The sequence below is a fragment of the Lagenorhynchus albirostris genome, chromosome 11, assembly GCF_949774975.1.
Source record: "Lagenorhynchus albirostris chromosome 11, mLagAlb1.1, whole genome shotgun sequence".
In the NCBI taxonomy this organism is placed as follows: Eukaryota; Metazoa; Chordata; class Mammalia; order Artiodactyla; family Delphinidae; genus Lagenorhynchus; species Lagenorhynchus albirostris.
Genome location: NC_083105.1, coordinates 69637916 through 69656748, shown reverse-complemented (window position 1 = coordinate 69656748; position 18833 = coordinate 69637916). Strand labels below are relative to the sequence as shown.

The 18833-nt window shown below is 42.9% G+C and overlaps 1 protein-coding gene across 2 annotated transcripts in view; it reads right to left on the bottom strand.

Moving 5' to 3' along the window:
* Nucleotides 1-9474, bottom strand: part of PRICKLE1 (prickle planar cell polarity protein 1) — a 107476-nt gene extending 98002 nt beyond the window's left edge. Inside the window, exons 1-2 of one of the 2 annotated variants that reach the window (XM_060166515.1) lie at nucleotides 9265-9474; nucleotides 4396-4518 (exon numbers count right to left, since the gene is read on the bottom strand). The gene's annotated coding sequence lies outside the window, so the exon portion shown is untranslated. The remainder of the gene's footprint in view (nucleotides 1-4395; nucleotides 4519-9264) is intronic. The other variant, XM_060166516.1, reaches the window with a different exon arrangement.
* Between the last annotated feature and the right edge of the window lie 9359 nt (nucleotides 9475-18833).

Sequence of the window (18833 nt, the reverse complement as noted above, 5' to 3'; positions counted from 1 at the left end):
GGTTTAAGTTATTTTTATTTAGTCTATGTTCTACAGTAATGGTAATAATGGATAATGATAGGAAATAACCCAATTTTTCAAAGACTGAAGAGCAGAGAAACAAAATGAGCAACAAACTCTTTTAATCAATTTGCACAAAACTATGCAACCAAGAATCTTCCTACCCTTGATAATAAAACTTTCAGATGCATCATAGTTATGAGAAAAACAGAGTGTGCTTCTCATATTTTATTGAGATTTTCTGATTTATCGTATCTAGAACAATATACATATGTGTGTACATATACATATATCTGTGTATACACACATGCACTGTGGATATGGACACTTTAAAAGCACTTTATATGTTATGAAATATATGATGTGGAATCATGTCTGTAAAAGGATCCAACACAATTGCTGGCTATAAAAAACAATTATAATTAGCAATCGATTTAAGAAGTTTGATCTTTGTAATTTAAAATATTTTAAAATAAGACTTAAAATTGTAATAAAGTTGTACATTTGTCAGATAAGCTCTGAAACCTTTATAGTGATTTGGTTGGGTTATACTTCTTAAACTGACACACATAGGTCATGGCAGAAAACTGAACAATCATTCATTCAACAAATGCAGGAGCCCAAGAGATAAGGAAACATAAGACACATGGTTTTCATAGGATAATCTGTTTTTCATAGTACATTAATTGCACTTTCAAGTAATATGCTTAGTATCTTTTTTGTCAACCTCCAGATACCTTTTCAGGTGATGTAACTCCACATTTAAAGCAATGAGGCCAATTGTTAATCTCAGAAAAACTACAGTCAGTACACTATAGAGTATCCCAAAAGTCTGGAAACATAAGGGAAATAATGTATTTATTATGTTATCTTTCAGATGAACAATTACATCCATTGTTTTAAACTTGGAGGCACTTTACCTGAAAGGTACCTGAAGGCTGACAAAAAACATATTGAGCGTATTATTTTACTTTATTTCATTTTTAATTTATCTTTTATTGAGGTAGTATTGGCTTATAACGTTATATGTTTCATGTGTACAGCATTATATTTATACTTCTGTGTATACTACAGAATGTCGACCATATTATTCTAAAATAACTAACATCACATTTTCAAAGATTCCTGAGTTTTGGGGCTCTCTGTTGTTGAGTGTCCACTATGTGCCAGGCACTGTGTTAGGCGTTGGGTATGAAATGGTGAACTAATGTGGTTCCTCCCTTATATCAATTACCATCTACTCACAGGAGCAGAACATAGATCTTCCCAGAACTGAGTTAAAATGATGTCTATATTTTGACAGCAACATTAGGAATGAACGTAGCTGTTAAGAATGAATGAACAAATGAACAAAACAGAAAGGAAGGAAGGAAGGAAAAATGTTCAGTCTAGTAGGATTAGAAACATAAAATTTTAGAACTGGAAGGAAATCTTAGAGATCATCTAATTTAGTGGCTCTTAACCACAGCTGTGTATCAAATTACTTGAAGAGCTTTTTCAAGTTAAATGTGCAAGACCCCACCCCAAACCTGCTGCCTTAAAAATCTCTGTGTATTTGCATTTTGAAAAAGCTCCATAGGTGTTTACGGTTCAAATCTTTGGTTAACATGCACTGACCTGGCCTAATTCCCTTACTTTATATATGAGGAACTGAGGCCCAGAAAGGCTGAGTGGCTGACTAGAAATCACACAGCTATTATACTACAGTCCAAATTTTCTGATTTTCAGAAAATGATGGTAGAAAAACTTACTTTTTCTGTACTATTATATTGCATCACCACTGTCTGTTCTTGAATCTCTGCTCAAGAAGAAACAGGATAAATGGACAAGTACTTGACCAAAAGTTACTGAACCAAAGTAAAAAAAGCTAGTGTGTACAGGCAACATGAACACATAAAAAACAAAGACCCATCATGTACCACTGTAACCTGGTTGCTCCCTGCTTAAACAGCCAAGTCAAGCCAGTTTAAAACTCTCCCACACAAATATCATTATTCCTATCAGTTTCTCATTTCAGCACTGCACTGAATAATAATTTTGGCTTTTGTGGGTAAGGAGAAGAAGAGAGTGATTTTTTCTGGTTTATTCCTAAAATTCAGAAGGTTAAAAAAAAATATGTTTCCAATACCTCAATATGAAGAAAGCTTGGTCTGCTTTTAACACGTTTGGCAGTACTTGAGGACATGTTTTTGGCTATTAGCCTGACAAGCTGTTTAAGCTTATAGAAGACCCACAAAGGGAACTTATATGATTAAGTTAGTTAAACACAAACATCTTCTCTGTATATTTTATTCCCTCCCTTCACATTCACAAAAACATAAAAGGCTAAAGCATTTCAGAACTAGGTGAGGGGGCAAGTTATTTATCACTTCAGCTCCCTTCCCAAGGCTTGTGTAAATAAGAACTGAAGCAACTCAATGAAATTATTCATATGATCCTTGCAAGGAACAAAAGCTAAGCATCAGAAAGGAGTTCAAAATTCCTAAGAAGCATATGAATTTTCTTACAAGAAACATCTGTGATGCTCTAATGCACTTCAGAGCTAACTTTATCTCTTTCTAAAAATTATGTAACATGCACATACTTCAAGCACTGAACATACTTATTAATTACATAGTCACGGAAGAATTTAAAATGCTGTCTCCTTTTGACACACATTATAACAAGTATTTCAACACTAGAGCACTAAGGAGTCTTCTTACATAAAATCTAACAGTTCCTGAAATTGTTTGGCAGAGATATTTTATTTATTTATTTTTAGGTCTTTTTAAAAATTAGTTATCTATTTTATACATATTAGTGTATATATGTCAATCCCAAACTCCCATTTCATCCCATCACCTCCCTCCCTTCTCCACTTTCCCCCCTTGGCATCCATACGTTTGTTCTCTACATCTGTGTCTCTATTTCAAGGCAGAGATATTTTAAAGCAAAACAAAATGCCATGCTATCTAGGTCTTTTTCAGATCCTAACGAAGGAACATAGATTATTCAAGCATGTAAATAACAGAGCTGGAAACATCAATTACAGTTAACAAGTTATGAGTTTCTTCAGAAGAATACCATACTATTTACTTATCACTGAGATAAAAGACAAAAAAGAAACAAGTACAAATGCCTCTCGTGAAACTATAACATGGTCTAAATCAGTTTACTATTATTAGATTAAAAGAATGTTGTGTATGAGTGTGTGTGTGTGTGTGTGTGTGTGTGTGTGTGTGTGTGTGTGTATCCAGAAGGCTGCACTGCAATGAGGGCAGAGGAGCTGGCCAATATAGAAATGGGTTTTAATAGACTTTCTACTTCAACCATAGTTACTATAGTGGGTTTTGTCACTATAGCAATGGACCTGGGTGGGCTGAGTATCTGGCAGGCTGGGGTGCTCAGCTGGGAAAGCAACATAAATCTCATTCTACCTTGAGTTGAATAAACGTCCTCTGAGAAGGTTTGCTTAATTGAAAGAGTTTTCAAGGAGAAAGGACAAGTCTAAGTGTCGGTTGGTAGGTGCTTCTTACACTAAGGCTCACCTCGCACCCTCTCCTAGCTTTGGTCAAAGCCCCCCACCATCATTCATTAGTGGTGGGACACTGGATGCAGGCAGTAACTTAACCTCCAGGATCTCAAGGATCCCTGGCAGCCTGGGTTAATTTCAGCTGTCTCTACAGGGGCTACATGAAACATGGCATTTACAAATTTGGATTACACAGCACTATTTATTACATGATGGAAGATTTCCAAAAATGCCAGAAGAGATGTTGGCATTTATGCAAGTCAACTACTGTTCAACCCAAAGAAGCACTATATTCTATAGGATGTGTTTGCCAGGATTGAAAGAGCCTATGTGAAAACACCCTAATTGGGACCATCTTAGCACCTCAGCTATTGGATACCCTCTAGCTCTAGGTGTTATGTTTCAAATGGGCCAACAAACCATCCTGGAAACAGAACCCCCCAGTCTTGCAACTAATCCCTTCACTCTAAATCCTGAAAGTGTATATTTTCTTATTTTCAGATTTAATAAGTCAAGTATATCTGGTAGCTATTAAAAGATTTAAGCCACTACTGTTTTAAAAGGTTTCAGTGTTCAGAGATTTCAAGCCCACAGAGTGGGCGATCTGGCAGGTTTGGTTGCTGTAGAATGGTGAAATTATTTCCATGGTTCCCTCCCTGCCCCGCCCCCCACCCTATGCCCACTGTTTTAAGAATATTCTTATTGAACTTTCTCTACCTTTTCAATGTGTCTTTAACGTATGTTCATGGGCTGACAAAAAGAAAAGTAGAAGAAGTTGAACGAAAGACACTGTACCCAATAATCTTCAGTGACCTAAATTGATAATTATAACGACAGATCCCTAAAGAAGGAGGGGGAAAAATTCGAAAACGTTGGCTACTTACAATATGTGATCAGATAACCTTTCCTTCTTTTCTTCTTTGGGGAAATCCAAACTGCTGTACAATGTTTCTTTACGTTTTCCTTTACTGAACAGTCCTCATGCTTGCACAAAGCCAAGGGCCATCCTAGAAAACCAGGGCCAATACTGTATCACATTAAGTGGTGGCTACCTTATCTCAGACTTTTTTTAAAAGGTGACAAAAATGGGGTGGGGGAGAGAAGGTGGTTATAAAAAGCTTCCCAGGAAACCAAATAGCCTTTATTTAAATTAAAAGCAATCACAGCCTGATTCTTGGAACACACTTGGAAATGCTTTTTGGCATGCAGCTGCTACATGCCGCCAATATTGTGTGTAATTGGAAACATTTCAAACAGAATTGTTACCAAAGTCAAAGACCATAATTGTAAGCTGTGGGATCTGCACTGCAGATAAAAGCAGGGCAGCTGAGGGAGAGCACGCTGCACCCAGGGGTCTCCTTAAGGCCACATCTGACTACAATATTTTCACTGTATTATTGACAACTCTTTCTTTCCAGAGGCCCAATGAGACAAGAAGGAAACAGAGAGAAGCGTACACAAAGCAAAAGCTGGTGGGTGCTATAAATCAGCAGTCGGGACAAAACTCTTAGAAAGGAGTACATGACTTTAGTACTTGAACAACTGAAATAACACAGCCCGCACTTTTTTTTTTTCTTCTGAAGTGTAATCCACTCGAAATGAAAGGCTTCTCTCCCAAGACTTTAGGACAAATCTACCAGTGAGAAAAAATGCAACTGCAGTCGAACCGGGCAGTTGTTTTTTAGGATCGCTTCAGACGAAGTTATGGACAGGAAGGAAAAAGTTAAGTAAAGGGGAATGACAGTTGCCCGCTAGTTTACAGCTCTAAGTTTTAAAATGTTTACACTGGCTTCTGTCTTGCTGGTATTTTTATTTTACATTTAAAATCTCTCTTCATACGGAAATGAATCTGGAGAGGTCTAATCAGTTCAGGCTGGGCAATCGTTCTTGTTCCAGAGAGGTCCATTCAAAAGTGACCAAAATGCATTTAGAGTTTAGTCTAAGCAAGCGCACAAAACAGAGACACAGGAAGAATTACTGCATTCTGTTTGAGAGGTTTGTACCCGCCCCCCCTCCCGCCCCCCGGGGACTGGAAATAGAGCCAGTGGACCACTGGCTCAGGAACGGTTCTTGGAAAAATCGTGTCATTCTGGCACACGGGAGAGGGCTCCGATTATTCTGTCGTGTCTCTGCGCCAGGAGTGTCATGACATCAGCGTGCTCCATCTTGTAAAGCCTGTCTCTTCGCACCATCCCTCCTTCAGGAGAGAGGAGAGTGAGCGAAATGGAGAGTGAGGTGGACCCCCGTGTGCCATTTCGGGCCAGGCCTTTTCCACTGTTCCAGAACGTTCTTCCACCAACACACACTTAGTTAACCTCCGCGCCTTCAGTTGTGCACGGCCACAGACAGGAAGGTTGGCTATTGGTTGCTGGCGGCGCTGAGGTGCTAGGCTTGTGTGCATCCAGAGACGGAAGAGTCCAGAAGGGGGGCCGGCTGGGTCCTGGCACTTGGCTCTGGCTCCACATACCGCCTGAGGTTTCGAGGAACTGCATCAAGGCAGGACTTGGCACCAGGACTACTGTACTTCCCTCTCCCAGCCCGTCTGCTAACACGACCTTCTAAAGACATTAGTGTGTAATACGGTACTGCTTTATTCTGTGACCAGAAGACAAAGCAGGAGTGGTCCCTCAAAACACCAAACAACCAACCAACCAACCATCTAAGAAATATACCTCATTTACTCTCCTAATTCCTCTTTATTGTGAAATAATTGGACCTGCATTTAAGCAATCTGAATATTCTCACATGAATAAGAGTTAAACAATTAACATTATTTTAGGTAACCTGGAGGGAGAAAAAGAGAGAGAGCTATTTTTTTTCCCAAGGGCAAGGAGTATACCCTTTTCTACTGGCATCTTTACCATTTCTATGCACAGATGAGAATCACTTTGATTTTCAAAATTACTTTCCTTCTTTAAAAGGAAAAATTTACTCTTCAGAAACTACTTTAATGGGAAAATTAACAGTAGTTAACTAGAATAATCTTTTCTGAAAATTGTTTCCTGTAATATGGACAACCCAAACTATATCACTAAAATAGTTACTTAATTACTGGAGAATCATTTTAAAAATTCTTGTTCTATCTCACGAGTATTATGAAAAGTCACTCATAATACTCAAGTATTTGTATTTGGTTTTCAAGTAATTATAAACGGTTTTAGAGAAATTATCTTACAGTGTCACTTTTTAAAACTTAGATTTCAGCTTACTTTTTAAAATTCTAACTTAAGAAATTTTAACTTGTCACCTTTTTTCTTTTGTGTCTTTTCACAGTTATCATAGCAGAGGACATTAGGAATAACCAGACTTTTACCCATATCTGACTCTAAACTTAATAGTTTAGCTATTAACCCTATAAGGGTCTTTTTTTTCCTCCAGCTGATATTAGCTTTTATTTGGGTGACCCAAGCTGACTCATTACAACCTCCTTTATTATAGAGAAAAGTGGCGGTTCCATGGACCTTGATTTTAAAAACATGATAAACTTTTAATTAAGGGTTCAGTGGTATTGCTGGCAGAACTGATTGAATCTGTCACTTGAGTAAAATACATCACTTTTCTTTTAAAAATCTGTGAACCAACAGGCTCCCTCAGTGATAAATCACCAATTAGTACCAAATTAAGGATTGAAAATTAATTTACAAAATCTATTCTCTCACGTCAATATAGCTACCCCTATGTCCCATCCAGTCCTTTTGCCCTCTCTCCCTCCCTCCCACACTGATTCACAAGAAGAAGTCACTATTGTTAGCCATGGTTTATTAAAAGAGAGATTTTCAAGTTCATCAGCAAGTGTGCTAACTTTCAACTGTGGGTAACGTCCATTCATTTCTAGCACCTTTTAGTATTAATATGTAGAACACATGCATTGTTAACCTTTAAATCCTTTGTATAAACATTTCTGGAAGAGCTTGTAAAATATCTCCTTCTGTGTTTCCTGACTCGCCAGTTGATGGCATTTAGGAACCTCCTGGTACCAGCAGGTGCTGTATTTTGTTTTCTTCAGGCTCCAGCTGGGCTACAATGACAGATTCCTGTCCCAGGCCCGGCCCAGCCACCTAAGCTAGGACCACATGGAGGCAAACTGAACCGGGCCCCACCAGACAGCAAGATAAATGGCTGCTGTTTAAGTTTAAAATCCCCTAGTGGGAGTAAATATTGTTCCAAAGAAAAAGGCTTGACAAATATTGCGTCATCCTTCCAGAGCTGTCTTGATTAAAGCAGAATCTTTGGATTAAGTTGGTGCTCAATTCAAAATGTATCTATCTTGCTGTCATGGGATTTTTTTTTTCCTTCCTAGAGTCTGAAAACAGACATATTGTTGGGGATGGTGAAACAAGGCTGCCACCTCCCAAGGGGCTAGAGTCCACTCTGATAATAGAAGGCGGCTGAACATTGACACTTCACTGAGGATAATGGAGACAGCAAAGGCTTAGTGGGAAAAGGCCAGTTGTCACCTAAGTGACAGGCAACAGCTGAGCTCACACATCTGGAGCCAGACCAGGGCAAACACTCAGCAACCCTCACCCATCTACACCTTGGGTTTGTCTGAAGTAACAGACGGAAGTTCCTTTTACTCCAAAGGCACATTATAAATTAACTGATGGTGAACCGCATCAATTATATAACATCAGCTGCAGACAGTGCCTTCTGAAGTCTGGTTAAAATCGGGGGGTAGACAAAACTGTACCGGCATGCACAAATACAATTTCATTACATGTAATCTGTCCTTCATAAAACCCGTCCCCAAAGCCACGTATATATGCATGCTTTTTGTAGCACAAATGCATCTTAACTCCTCGGGAGAGGCAAGATCCTTACATGTTCTTTTCCTTTAGGCAGTTCCCATGCTGTGTTCTTCACCCTGCTCAGGGCTGCAGCTCTGCCTACCATACTCTTCAAAATCAGCAACCAAACGTGTTTGGCTTAAGACTCTGAATCCTCCTCAGGGAAGCTGGAACTCAGGGCAGTGCCAGCCATCCTCCCCCCACCCCCACCTCCTTCTTCAGCCTCCTGAAGACAATCTGTGGACAATTTTCCCGAAGTCCCCCAAATAACATGGCACTGCCAACAGTCACTGGCGATGCCGTCTGTTTTTCTTAGAGGGCAATGAAAATTTAACAGCTTTCTGCTGCATCCTGAGTCCCGGTCCTGCTAATTATTAACATGCCCAGTTTCTCCAACTTTTTCTGCCTAAAGGGAAGAAGACGCTCCCACTCTTTCCCATATACGTGCAAAATCCAGAAAACACCACTGCTGGGGCGGGAGCGGGGGCGGGGGCGGGAGGGGGGAGCTGATGCACCTCAGCCAAAAAGCAATCGGCCCTTTCCCCAGAGCGTTAGGGGAGAATAGGCACCCTGCCTCCGGACGCCAGTAGGTGACAGGCGATCCTAAGAGGTGGACACAGACCAATGCACCCCGGCCTCCCCGCGCCCCGCATCGCCCCAACTCTGGGGCTACTGAACGGGTTTCCACGCAGGAGAGAATCAAGGGAAGAGTTGGTTGTGATGCCGCAAGCGGGAGCCGTGCGGGCAGCCTCTCTGAAGCCCTCTTGGTGCTGCAGCCCCAGTATCTGCTTTCACTGTCTACCAAGCCCAACAAACCGATTATGCCCATCTCCCCCATTTTCTGCGACACCGACCCAGTCTGGGTGTCACAGACCCCCCGCAGTGACGCGGACCGTGCCGGGCCCTTCCCCCGCGGCGCTCGCCCCTCACCGCCGCACCCGCAGCCCCTCTGCGGAGCCCACTCACCCCGGCGAGGGAGCGGGACTCGGCTGGACTGTCGTCGGCGCCGCGGCGGGTCTGCGGAGCTGAGGTCCGCGGCGTCAGCGGCGGGCGAGGGTGGGCAGCACGCGAACCATCCGAAGCCCGGGACGTGGCCGTGCCGGCCGCGGTGCCCCTCGCGGAGGTCAGCGCAGGCTGTGCGAGGCGGGCACGCTCCGGGGCGCGCTGTCGGGCGCGGCGGCCGCGGGAGGCGGCGCTCGCTGGGCTGCAGGCGGAGTGCGCCCTGCTCCGCAGCCCGCGCCGCGCTGCAGCGCACCCCGCCCTCGGCAGCCTGCCCGGCGCTAGCGAAAACGCGGAGCGCGGACGCCGCCGCGGGATCAGGGCTGTTCGCGCGCCCACGCGCCCCTGGCTCCGCCTGGAAAGGCCGGGTAGGCGCCCGGCTCCGGCGGCGGGGCGGGCAGGACCGGCTCTGCGCAGCGGGAGGGCTGAGCTGGGCGCGGGGGGACGGGCTGGATGAAGTTCGCCTGGGCGCAACCCAGGTTCTCAAGTGCAGTTGGGTTCGTCTCCTCTGCCCCGCCCCCGATCTTACGCCTTTTTTTTTTTTAACCAACCATTCTGATGGATTGAAAGACAGGAAGGGTGAAGTGGGGGAAAAGACAGACTCAATTTCCTCTGATCAAACGGTTTGGGGGTTGCCTATTTGGGTTTCTTCTCCTTCGGCGTGGAGGGGGGGTAGTTAATTAAACTCTTACTTAGATTCCTTCCCGCGCGCCTCGCCTCAGTGGGGACCCGCTTGGATTCGATCCTATCTCGTGTAATCCCACAGGCTGGGCTGTCTCCGCCTCGGAGCACGAAGCCAAAGATTCAGCCTCTAGTCTGTTCCCTTCCCTCCCCGACGATCCTGGTCATCTCAAAAAAAAAAAAAAAACAAAAAAAAAAAAAACTCTAAGTTTGGGAAGTGCACGTGAGAACCTCAGCCCATCGCAATGTCCCCAACCTGACCCAAGTTAGCGTGGCGAACTTAAAGCCGTGTTCAAAGTGTTAATTTGATCACGATGATCATTTTTCATTGGCCAAGCTACTCTCCATGTTTTCATTCTGCCCAGTTCCCAGGGCTGGGCTCTCAGGCGCTTTTGCTCAGGAGGAACTTGGACTTAGCCTGTTTGAAAGTTCTGCCCTGACGTCTGGGTTACCTTAGAACCTTAAAACCCTTCACTCGTTCCAGTTCCAGATCAGTGGAGTCTCACACCGTGGGAGTACTGTTTCCCCCGTTGCAGAGGGTGAATCCGACAGCAGCTGCTGAGCCCAACTTGACAGGTGTCTCTGCAAAGCTGGAGCTCCGTTGACCTCTCAATCCCTTCTACAGCCCTCTAAGACACTGTAACATCTTCCAGAAAGATGAGGATGTGTGTATGTGTGTGTGTGTGTGTGGGGGGGAGTGTTGATCAATGCATTTTTTTTATTCCTTTAAGAAAAATCAAAACAGCCAATTTCTGGACTTTTCAGAGCACCGAATCTCCTTGATTTTCATTGGGAGTAAAACAAGGGAATACTAAACAAATTCGGAGCCGATGAAAAAGAGGATGTAGAGCAATAACATCTAAAGGCAGAAGGAAGGAGAAAAGGTACAAATCTAGGAAAATGTTTGACCACAGCCCTGTGCTCTGTGATTCCAAGTCAGATTCAGATCTCCCTGCACTGTCGAAACCCCTCTAGATTCACAACTGAGTTTCTAAACCTCTGAGCATAGATCCCTCAGGAAACAAGGCTGTTGCTTTTGAAATAACTCCACTTGTTCCTGATGTTTGTAACTAATGGGAATCTAGGGAAAAACAATCTGGGCTGTCTTGCTCCTCGGCATTTTATTGGAGTTGGCCTTTTAAGTTGTGTCTGTTTATCTTGCCAGGGTTACAAATGCTTCTATTAAGCTGTAAACTTTTATCTTCTACCTGAACTCCAGAAATGCCAAGAAGACTGACAAAATGATTTATTCCACCCATGAAGGTCATGAAAATTAGTACTTATAAGGGCAAAGAGTCCACTCTCCTATTAGCATCTGTGGGTGCCTATCTGTCTATTGTCTCAATGGAGACCTTCAAATGAAAGCAGTTTCCCAACACACTGAATGACGCAGTGGAATAGAATCAATGGAGGATGGAGTGGAGGACAGCATCATTGAACTCCTGCAGCTGTGTCTTCATGAGAAAGTCCTCTTTGATGGACCAGTAGACACTTGTAGCAGGCAGAGCTGAGTATGGAGAAGCTCAAGAGGAGGATATTTGTGGAAACTGCACTTGGCTCTCCCTATTAACTGGAGACAATGCTACTTTCTTATGATTAGAAATGAATCTGATATCAGAGGACTTACAGCTCTATGGTGACTTTACAAAGGTTTTGTTTGTTGAGCACCTATTGTTTGGTATCAAACATGTTGGGCACAGGAGGACATTCATAATTGTCCCTTAAGAGGACTGTTGCCTCTTGGGACAGTGCGCTGGGCAGCATCTTTTGGACCCATTGCAGAGACGAACCCTTGGTCTTCAACCAGGACTCACAAAATTACTTTGGATGTTACATGTGATAATTTGTGGTCAGAGAAATTTGAGTTCAAATCTCAGCCCAACTGCTTACCAAATGCAGCCTAGGATAATGTAGTTAGGATTAAAGTGGTGCTTAGCTTCTTATTTGTAAATGAGGATAATAATATCCACCTCAGAGAGCTGTTGGGAGGATTGAATGCTAGGTATGCAGAAGAGACTCAGTAGGTGGAAAGTTTATACAATGCCATTGTATAAGGCATTGTCTCACACCACTCTTCTCTACACCAGCCTCCATGCGAAATCCTACAAATTAGAAAAGAACAATTTTGAACGTAATCTGAAAAAGCATTCTTCATTGTGGACTATTCGGTTGCTTCTGGGTCTTTTATATTAATGGTGTTATTTTCTTTGTCTTTAGAAACCAACAAGTACCAAATCTTTTATAAATAAATCAGTTCACTTAGGGAATGTCTACTTTTCTTTTAAAGCTTTGATAACAAATGCATCTTTTTGTAAATGATACCTTTATGCATTGAAGTGTCCTCCAAATATTCATGTGTTGGAGTTCTTGCTTCCAGTATCTCGGAATGCAACCCAATTTGGAAATAGGGTCTTTACAGAGATAATCAGGGAAAAAATTAGGTCACTGGGTGAGCCCTAATCCAGCATGACTGGTGTTCTTTTGGAAAGTGCAAACAGACATGCACATAGGGAGAACAGCATGTGAAAAGGCAGAGGTCAGGGTGATGTGTCATGTAGATAAGCCAAGGAACCACTAGAAACTAGGCACGAGACTTGGAACGGATTCTTCCTGTGGTTCTCAGAAGGAACCAACCTTGCTGACACCTTGATTTCAGACTTCTAGCCTCTAGAGCTGTGAGACAATACATTTCTCTTGTTTAAGGCACCCAGTGTGTGTGCTTTGTTATGGCAGCCCCGCTCACAAATTCAATTCCCAATCGAGTCATGCTATGAATGCCTTGGCTCGCTGAAGAGGACTTTCAGGTGAAGATGAGGAATTCACGACAGTTTAGGCGCCTTGGCTCGCTGAAGAGGACTTTCAGGTGAAGATGAGGAATTCACGACAGTTTAGGCCACAAGCTTGACTTTAAAAAGGAAGAACCTGATGGTGTTGTCAGGCTCTGTTTGATTCCCTGGTCTGCTGGGTTCCTAGGCTTTGCTTGGTTCCTGTTCCTTGTGTCTCTTGTTTGCCCACATCTGGGACTCTTTTCCCTGACCTGCAGGCTCAGCCCCACTTAATGTTTCCAGAATGAGTCATCTTGACCCTGGAATGACCTGCATGGGCTTAGCTGTAAGGCATGTTCCCCTGTTGAGGAATCCTACATAGACTTCCCAGTGCTTTCTGGATAGAGTGCACCCTATTTGGTTAGCCTAAAAGATCTTTCATATTTGCACTCTGCTTATCTTTCTACTTTATTTTCCTACCACTCCCCATCCTATCTGCTCTTACCATATTAAGCTATTCACAATTCCTTGAAAGCATCAAGCTATTTTATGCCTCTGTGCTTTGAACACACCTAGAACATTACCCACTGACAAAAGGTCCTCTTTATTAGCTAACTCCTGCTTATCCTTTAAAATTCAACTCAAGCATCAACTTCTTGACAGTCCATTGAGTTGCATATTTGTTGTTTTGTCTGCCCAGCATTTGTTTCTCCTTTGTAACACCCCAGATTTCCTTTGGGGAACCAGCTTCCTTCACTGTGAGTGCACAAGCTTTCATTGCAGACTCATCCCTGGTTTTGCTGTTGGGATCATGTGACCCAGACCTGGAAAGGGAGAGCTCTGGATCCCCCTGATCAAAAGATTGGTTCAGGGAAGGGTATGTGATCCAAGTCAGGTCCTGAGATTTGTGCATGAGCTTTTAGGAATTCCACAACAACAAATTCAACAAATATGTACTGAGCACTGATGTACCAGCCACCTTTCTACTGGAAATCCAACAGTAAACCAAACAGACAAAGTCTCTACCCCTGTGGATCTTCTTTGAGCCCCTGGATCAAACCCTACCTGAAAACAACTACCACTGAACTTGTCAGATTACATCAATATCTTCTTGTTGTTATTTAAGCCAATTAGGGGTTTAAATGACTTGAAATTAAAGAATACTAACTGGTATATCCCTCCCCCATTTAGATGTCACTTTTCTCTGTTCAACTTTCCACTCCTTCATCACTTTGCTTAATTAATTAAACCTGACGTTATTCCAGGAAAGATCTAAGTCCACTTACAATCACGCAACAATAAAATGCAGCAAGTTAATGTGAAATTGTAATTTGAAAATAGTTATGAAATGTGAAACAGAAATGAGACAAATTCATAAAATTCATCCCATAAAGAGTGGGACACAATTTAGCTTTTAGTTTTCTAGCAGCCAGTATAATAAGGGTTACATAATTCTTACACAATTGAAAATGTATTTAAGGTAAAACAATCCTATTAAGAGAAGTACAACTATTGCTAAATCAAAGAGCAGAAAGTAACACCCTCACCCCAGGTCTTTATGAAGAAGGCTCTAGAAAACTGACAAACAATATCCTCAACAAAATCGTCCCAGAAGCACACAACAATGGGTCTCTTGAGGCTGTTTCTCAGAGCAAACCCTCAATTCACTCTTCAGAAAATCCGTGTTTCAGCCAATAAAGATGGTAAAAAAAAAAAAGGAAAATCCATGTTTCAGAAGAAGCAATTTAATTCACTTCATTCTGTGACCGGCACTTCACAGAGTGTGAGCAATGACATTAAAGGGAGAGGTCCAGAGTGCTCTGGTAGTGCATAGCAGAGACAAGCTACATGGCTGGAGGGGACAGAGGTAGAGTGAGGGAAGGCTTCCTAGAAGAAGAGTCATCTGAACGATGAGTTAACCTAGGGAAAGATGTATGTGTGTGTGTGTGTGTGTGTGTGTGTGAGTGTACATGTGTTTAAGCATTTTAGGCAGAGGGAACATCATGTGTAAAAGTGAGGTAAATACGGCGAATCTGAGAAACGGAAACATGTTCCGTCTGGCTGCAGTCTGAGGTACTGGGGGAGAGTGATGGTGGAGGCTTGGATGAGCCTCGAGAGGTGGGCAGAGGCTGCGTCATGAATGAGCTTAATAGCAGGGACAAGTTTGTTGGGGGAAGATTCAGTTTTGGAAGACAAGAGAAAGTAACCTTCAATATTAGCTAAGAAGTAGTTAAAGCAAGTGGAAGGAGCTAGGGAGAAAGCAGTGTGCAAGAATTCAAAAGAAGAGAGTATTTCGAGAAGAGAGTAGTACCTACCCTCTTCTGCTAAATTTTAGACTGTCCAGAGCAGACTATGTTCCATGGAGCCCTAAGAGTTCTATCGAACCCCTAAATTAAGAGGTTTAATGGAGGCTCTCAGAGGGCCTGACGGGCGGGTCCTGGACACCTCGAGGGGTTTCAGCAGTTTATTCATATCCATAAAGTGGACCAACAAATCTGCATATCCTTCAGGCAATCCTCCTTAAATAAAAGTGCACTAGGCTTTGGGGAGTTTGACCAGCAGTGATCTTGAAATTATAATCCCTGGGAAATACTGAACTATTCCATGTTGCTCATTTTAAAAGGAATTGTATATTTTAACAGTCAGCTGAGCCCAGTTGATGATCTCTTGTAAAAATTGTGCCTACTCAGGACACCTGAGAATTGAAGGCCATTTCAAAGGTGAGTGGAAGGAGATCACTGGGTCAGGGTCCACTCGTCCATCACAGCAATCTTTGTGGTCTTTAATTTGCTGTCTCTTCCACTAGTCTGGTCCTTGAAGGCAGTGTTGCCTCTTTCAATGTTGTGACTCCAGTGCTTGGCACAGAGACTGGAACCCAGTTGGTGCTCAATATACACAGAATGATAAGTGAACACTGGGACCCAATGGAGAGCTGCTGGGGAGGAGGGAGAGAGGTGGAGGCAGGTAGGGCTGGTCTTCCCACCCTAAGGTGATCCAGCCAAGGCTAGTGTGGTCCTCAATCTGCAGGAGCTCAGGACCAGGCCTTTGGGCGGTAGGGACTCCATAGATGGAGAGGCAGTGGGCTAGGTGAAGCAGCAATCGGGGTTTAGGGGCAGGGTCTAACATCCCAGGAAGATGGAGTGTCAGGTTGTCAGTGTTCAACCAAAGGAGCTGAGGTTCAAGGGTGGACCAGAGTCCCAGTGGCCAAATTAGAAATCAGGGTGAAGTCCAGTGGTGTCTGTGTGTGATAGGGGCACAGCTGCTGCTTAGAGAAGCCCTATAGGAGATCCCCAACTTTGGAGAACAAGATGAATTCCAGACCTCCGCAGCCAAAATGAGGAGCTGGTCTGGAGAATAGATTGGTGTTTTATTTATCTTGGTTCTCTGATTCTGGCATCCTTCTTTATACTTCAAACCAGACACTATCGATTTCACATACCTGTGAGTTTGAGAAAAAGAGAGGAAAAGTTAATGTCCTCTCGCTCACAGCTGTTAACCCTATCTATTTTTTTTTACATCTTTATTGCAGTATAATTGCTTTACAATGGTGTGTTGGTTTCTGCTTTATAACAAAGTGAATCAGTTATACATATACATATGTTCCCATATCTCTTCCCTCTTGCATCTCCCTCCCTCACACCCTCCCTATCCCACCCCTCCAGGCAGTCACACAGCACCGCGCTGAGCTGCTCTCCCTGCGCTATGCGGCTGCTTCCAACCCTATCTATTTTATTTCAGGTCTTTGTGCTATGTAGAGGCACTAAGACTAATTCCTTCGCTTTGACAGCTTACAAAACTTAAGACAGTGGCATGATGGCTTCTAATGACCTTTCTGGAAATATCCTGGGTTAAATGGTGTTTTATTTTCTCTTTTTTTTGTCTGAAAGGAACTTTGGAACTTGTAGTTGAATCACTGAAGGAAGACTAAAGTCAACCCTTTGTCTCTCTAATCTTAGATTTTACTACCTATTTTCTCTTTTTTTTTATAAAAAGTAGCAATTCCTGCTTCAGAATGTGGCTTATTCTTTTGGCCCCAGGCTTGAAGCTCTCCTACAGATAACACATGGCATTCCATAAATATCTTCAGGTATGACCTGCAATGTCTGAATTAGCTTTTTCCCTCACTAGTGCTTTGGCTGGGACAGAAGTTCCCAGATGTTGGAGTTTAAATAATCCCACGACTCCTAATCATACTTGCACCCCATGTCCCAACTCCCACCCTGAGCCCAGCATTTGTGGGTCATTAAAGTAAAACAAAGCTTGGGCTTCCCTGGTGGCGCAGTGGTTGAGAGTCCGCCTGCCGATGCAGGGGACACGAGTTCGTGCCCTGGTCCGGGAAGATCCCACATGCTGTGGAGCGGCTGGGCCCGTGAGCCATGGACGCTGAGCCTGAGTGTCTGGAGCCTGTGCTCCACAGCGGGAGAGGCCACAACAGTGAGAGGCCCACGTACCTCAAAAAATAAAAAATAAAACAAAGCTCAAGCAAGCATAAAAAAAATAAATAAATGACATGCTCAGTAGTGTGGTTATGGGCTATAAGTGTCAAAAAGGGGCAACTTTCAAATAGAGATTGCTAGATTTACATCCATTTTCTTCTGGAGTTTAAGATGGGAAGGGCGAAATTGTGGGGTGCTGACTGCATGCCATTTCATGAGCTAAAACAGGAACTGTTGGCTTTGCTTAGCAACTCTGAAAATTCAGATACAAGCCACAGGGTAGAAAGAGGATGAGGGCAGCACTTCTGATCCCCTGAGATCGGGCTCCCAGGCTGGCACCCTCCACCAGGATGTGGTTTTCTGGTGAGTGAGAGCCACTGATGGGCCTGGAAATTAGCCTTTTATGTTAGTGTGTTGACCACGTGACTCTCCATTACTGTCCTAAAGCATTAGCAAAATGACCTGTCACTCGTGATGTGGTTGAGAGAAATGTACAAAGGAAATGAGTTTACTAACTCCATTAGGATAAAAGGCAAATGAGAGACTGAAACCATAATCAAATGGTAATATTTTAATTTTCAGAATTAGTTATCTGACAGGGTATTTCTCTTTTAATTTAGCGTTGTATATGGTGAAATGATGAAGTTTAAGGAGCTTAATAGAGGAACAGAGGAAATTAGGGTGCCAAGCAAATCAACACGCTTAATTCTCTTTATAGAGTTTCAGAGTTACAACCCATTCTTGCTAAAAAGTACTATTCCAGCCGCCAAAGCAGAATAAGTCAATATGAGAAAAAGGAAAAAAAAAACACACACACAAAACCCACCTCAAACCCCACACAGGAGCTGAAAATGAAATCAATGAATTTTCCCAAATGAATGACTCGAGATGGTGAGATCCCAGCCCATGCTTCTGCATGATGCTTGAACTTCTATGTTTGCAAGTTATATGAAATCTCTTCTAGTCTGAAATTGGAGTTTGCCTGGAAGCAGCTATAATTCTCTTACTGTCTCATTAAATAGGTTAAAACAGGCAGGCAGTCCTGTCAGCAGGGCCTAGGAGAAATGTGAATACAGTGGGAAGTTGATGTCTCTGCACAGCGATTCTCTCTGCAAGAATCAGCAAAGGTGTGTGGGTGACAGTAGTAAGGAGGAAAAGGAAGAGAAAGGAGAGGCAACTCTCAAAACACAGCCAAAGGAAATGGAGCTCTTGTCACAACCCGGCGGGAATATACTGATACTATTTTTCCCCAATTGCGGTGGATGCCTCTGTCAGGGAAGTGTTCTCCGTGGGAGCAAAGTCCTTGGAAACAGATCTAAGCCATTCCATTTATAGTGCAAATGCCTATCAATGGACTCGGCTCTGGGCAAGTTGTTATTGTTACTCTTATCGACATTATTTTTATTGGATTCTTGAGGGTTAATACTGGAGGATGAAGTTTTCTTCTCACTTTTAGGATTTGATGCTGAAATTGATTTAAAATGTTTAAACAAAAACCTCAGCTTATTCACTGGTTTATGGGCACCATAAAGATGGGATGCTAGGTGTGTTATTGTTAGTATTTAAGTGGTGCATTCTCTCTCTATTCTGTTTATGAATGAGGTTTGCTGACACAGCAGCTATGTGGTGGCAAAGTTTTTACCATCTCTCCCTC